We start from the raw sequence: 5,034 nt of genomic DNA, 5'->3' as shown, positions 1-5,034 counted from the left end.
GATTATAAATTAAGCATTTATCATATGAGTACATTTATTAATGTAGTGGTTCATTAATGCACAACTCCAATGTAGGAGCAGAAAAAAATCATCTAGATTAATTTATTCAACATAAGAAAATTTCCCAGGACTAGACTGAGCCTCCAAATTCCTAAAACACTGAGATTAACAGTCTCACATATTAGGGGGGAGTAGAGAAGAGAGAGGGAGAAGGCAATGGCAACCCACTCCAGTACTCTTGCCATGGGTGGAGGAACCTGGTAGGCTGTAGTCCATGGGGTCTCGAAGAGTCGGATACAACTGAGCGACTTCACTTTCACTTTTCACTTTCATGCATTGGAGAAGGAAATGACAACCCACTCCAGTGTTCTTGCCTAGAGAATCCCAGAGATGGCAGAGCCTGGTGGGCTACCGTCTATGGGGTCTCACAGAGTCGGACACGACTGAAGTGACTTAGCAGCAGCAGCAGCAGAGAAGAGAGAGAGGAAGGAGATAGGCAAATGCAATGGTGTCCGCAAGTATAAAAACATTTTCAGACACACAAACCTCCGTAAATTGTATCTCCTAAGGGACCCTTCTTTAGGAAACTCCTGAAGAATGAAACAAAGGGACAAGAGGCTGAACATAAGAGAACTCTGAAAGGATATCTTAGGATGGTGCACAGCAGTGCCCCAGCAGAGGCTGGGGAGGGAGGTATCTAGGAAAGTAACGGATATGAGTGCTTGAAATCATTGGAGCTTTTGGAAAAAAAATATGTGACAGATCTTGGAGTATTTGGGTAGAAGATGGAATAAGCCAACAGAGACCTAAGTAAATGAACAAAATGAACCGATTGTAGGCTAGAGAAAAAAAAGAAAGAATGAGAAAAAGGAAACCTACATGAGATGGTTCAGCAGGAAATGATACTTACATAGTCATAATAATGCAAACTCTATTGATTTGAGGACTTCCTCCATGGCTTCTCCTGTGTCTCAGATGGTAAAGAATCTACCTGAAATGTGGGAAACCTGACTTAGATCCCTGGCTCCGGAAGATCCCCTAAAGAAGGAAATGGCAACGCACTTCAGTACATGCTGGGAAATCCCGTGTACAGAGGAGCCTGGTGGGCTACAGTCCATGGGGTCGGACATGACTGAGTGACTAAGACTCTTTTCTTTCCCATAGCTCAGCAGGAAAAGAATCTGTCTGCAATACAGGGGACACAGGAAACGTAAGTTTGATTCCTGGGTCAGGAAGATCCCCTGGAGGAGGAAGGGTTCTTGCCTGAAAAATCTCATGAACAGAAGAGCCTGGTAGGCTATATAGCCCAAAATGTCACAGAGTCAGACATGACTGACTGACTAAGCACGCACACTATTGATTTAACCAAAAATCTATAAAATGTCTATATTAAAAAGATGGGAGCAGAGTAAAGAAGGATAGTGCTAAATCTTAATTTTTTAATAAGAAATGATTACAAGTTCAAAGTTGATAAATACGGAAGTAGTAGAATAAGTACCTGACACTGAAGAAAAGAGTTGAAAGCTACCTTCTCTTCGGGAATAGGGAAGAGGAGCAGGAGATGCAATACTTTATTACAAAACTTGCAGTACTCCTTGATTAAAATTTTTAAATTACTTATAAAATATATGGAAATAATAAAGAAAATAAAGAAGGTAGCATGGGACCTAAGACTCACAGACTATTGAGTTTGATTTCAAATTCTGCCACCTATATATTAGTTACCTTTTTGTGACATTAACCTCTGTGACTCAGTTTTGTCACCTGTAAGATGGGAATAATCAAACTACTTGTCAATGCCCATTTCAAAGCTGAGATGATGGTCCAAACAGAATAATATATGAACACATCTAATAAATGGTAAAGTACTATACAGTGTTATACTATATATTAATATAGTATATACTATATTGTAAATTATAATATAGTAATATGTATTAATAATATTGATATTTAATGCTCAAAAATTACTTTTAGGAACAGAATTCTAATCCCATGTGAGGGAAATAATTATTGAGAGATTTGGTCAATACAAAAACACAAAGAAAGAGGCAGAGCTATAAGAAAACTGCATTATTTTAAAGATGAATCTAGTCCAAGTTCTTCATTTTGCAGATGAGATGCTGGGACCCAGAAAAGTGAAGTTTTATGCAAACTCGCACAGTGATGGAGCTTAGTCTAAACCTAGTTTACTTGAAAAGCAGTCCAGTTTTCTTTGTCTTATACCTTAAAAGTTCAGGCTAATAGGAGAAATTTTCAGGTTAGTCATCCAGACCTAGCTCCATAAAGGCCTTCCAAGGCTTTAATGAAATTAACTGATTTGCCCAACATCACATAAATCAGTGACATCAGAGGCAAAACTATACCAAGGGGCAGACAAAGAATGAACCTGTATCAAACACTTAGAACCAAATAAAAAGTTGCCAGCAGAGCTAAAGGCAGACCTTGAAAGCCCAATCCAGACTCTGCAGTATACAGATTATCAATTAGTATCAGTTAACTGGCTGAATCAAGGTCCTGCCAAAGTATGAAGAAAAGCCAGAAAGGAACCAGGCACACTTAAAAAAAAAAAAAAAAGCTGCAATTAACATAAGCTACGTCAGCAACAGAATTTCTCTTGAAAATGGAAATGTAAGAATTTGACTTACTGAATGAGAGAAGGATCTGAGAAAGATGGTGGAAAGCAAAGAAAGGAATGGCGTGGCCCACGATAGAAAACGTCAAGAAAGGGCACCTAAACATAGGATTCTCCAAAATATTCCACAATAACTCATGTGTCTCCGTCTTCTCCTTCTGGAGACTGTGTTGAAAGAATGAAGGCAGAGGAAAGTTTCTCTATTGCATACTCAGCCTCTCATTTGCAGGTACTTTCCTTCACGCAAAAGAACAAAACCCCCTTTCAAAAAAAACATACTGTTTTATTAATAGAAATATTAAAAACTTCAATTTGAATGAGGTAACCAAAAAAAGAAATATAATTTTTATTTTCAAAAGTCATAATTTTTCTCCAATAGATAATTCTGATTTCTCCGGATGACTCTTATTAGTAATCACTGCATTATGCTGTATCACCTTACTGAATAAACCAACTTTAAGAAAGGTCATACACTGAAAAAAATAGTGTCATTTAATACCAGTGACTTTGAGTAATAGAAAGAATTGCTCTAGTTGTGAGAAAAATCCAACAACTGCTACACACTCCTAAGCCACTGTCTACATGTAGCTAAACTAGGTAGAATTTCTACAAACCTTAGTTACGTTGGGATTTGCTTCATGTTCTCTCTGTTTTAAGAAAAAGTGAGTCACTGTAAGAAAAACAGGAAGTACTTCAAAAACAAAAGTTCCCAAGCAAAATAAACAATTCACATGAACGGTAACATACTAGCTTTAGAAAGCTGGGGTCCTGACATCAGAAAATATGTTTATGTTTACAAGGAAAAGAACACAAAAGAGAATTATGGACACTCTGATCAGGAGAGACCAAGCCATCAGGATGCAGCGAGGTTTCCTTGAACAGAGCTCAGACACACAGAAGAACCACAAAACAGCACATATAAAAAAAAGAAAAATATCTGACAAATGATAGCCAGGCCCCACAACTCCCGATAACACGACATTCTGCTTATTAAAAACATCAGTCTTGGAAGACTCCAGGCACAGTAATTTTGAAAATGTACACAAGTAAATTAAAACCAGGCTTATGATTCTTCCTATTGTAAGGCCCTCACCCATCTTCCTCTGCAAAGCTGATGTGAAATTTAAAATGCAATGAAAAAAAAAATCAACTTGAACATTGCTGATTTTAAGCAAGAACCCCAAGTTTTCTATTTTTAAATCAGAATGTAGTTGGAGAGACTTTCTGCACGTGAAGAGGATATATGTTTTTCTAGAAAATTCCTTCTACAGGAAACAGAGAAAATGTTATATCCACAACTAGGAAGTATATGCAAGAGTTGTACTTATTAAATTATCTGATCCACTTGACAGCATATGTTTTTGGACATGCTTTATGGCCATGCTCTTCCTTACTAGACACAGCCCTTTAGTTTTTGGAGGTAGCACACAACGGTGCCGAGAGGATGGAATAAAGAGCCAGGAGACCCAAACTCTAAAACCAAACAGTAGGTGCCTCACTTGCTCTCAGTTCTTTCATTCGTCAAACAGCAAAAAATATTAGCCATCCCTGAATGTTAATGGGAGAATCAAAATTCCAAATGAGATACAGTGTCAAAGTTTTTTAGAAACTGTAAAGCCCTATTTGTGCCTCCTTTTATTCTTTCTGGGCAAACACTGCAGTGGGACCCATAGGGGCCACGTGACACTGCAGAGTCACAGAGCAAAGACAGTAACTCCTCAGTGTCTTGATTCCCCATTGCAATAACCTAGCCCATCGCCTTATGCCTGGGTGAAGTACATGACCACACGTGTACAGTGACCGCTGGAAAGGTCCAGAGAATAAAACATACTACCCCCACACTTCAGTTAAAACCTGGAACTCAAGCTCAGTGCTTTTGTCTTTTAGCTCAAGGTCTTGTTTTTGGTTGGGCACTTGCACTAATGCAAATGCCTTCGACAGGTTAAGGTATTTAGTTTGTACCAGTCAGTAACATCTTAGTATGAATGACTTTGTACCTATTCCTGAGACTAGTTTTGATAATAACTATAAGAAAAGTATAAAGATGTATCATCTCCCCATCCACCCCTCCCTACACTACTCAGGACACATGGCACACAGGGCTACTACCCAGCCTGTTCTTAAGGAAATGAATGTAAGAAAATAGTAACACTCTTTAGCAATTTAGTATAACATGGTGTCCATGGACTGGTGGGGAGAGCTGGAGGATTGTTCTCCTGTCTCCTCTCTCTTCTAAACTCTCTCTTTGCTGCAGACCTCGGCTTTTCAGTGATGGTGGGGGGGGGATATATATAATATATAATGTCCATGGAGAGAATGTTTATATGTTTTAAAAGAAGTCCAAGGAATTCCAAAGCAGTCCAGTGGTTAGGACTCCATACTTCCATTGCAGGGGTCAT

This window comes from Moschus berezovskii, chromosome 12 (assembly GCF_049115385.1).
Source record: "Moschus berezovskii isolate FMDL1 chromosome 12, NW_MosBer_1.0, whole genome shotgun sequence".
In the NCBI taxonomy this organism is placed as follows: domain Eukaryota; kingdom Metazoa; phylum Chordata; class Mammalia; order Artiodactyla; family Moschidae; genus Moschus; species Moschus berezovskii.
This window is presented reverse-complemented; position numbering follows the sequence as displayed.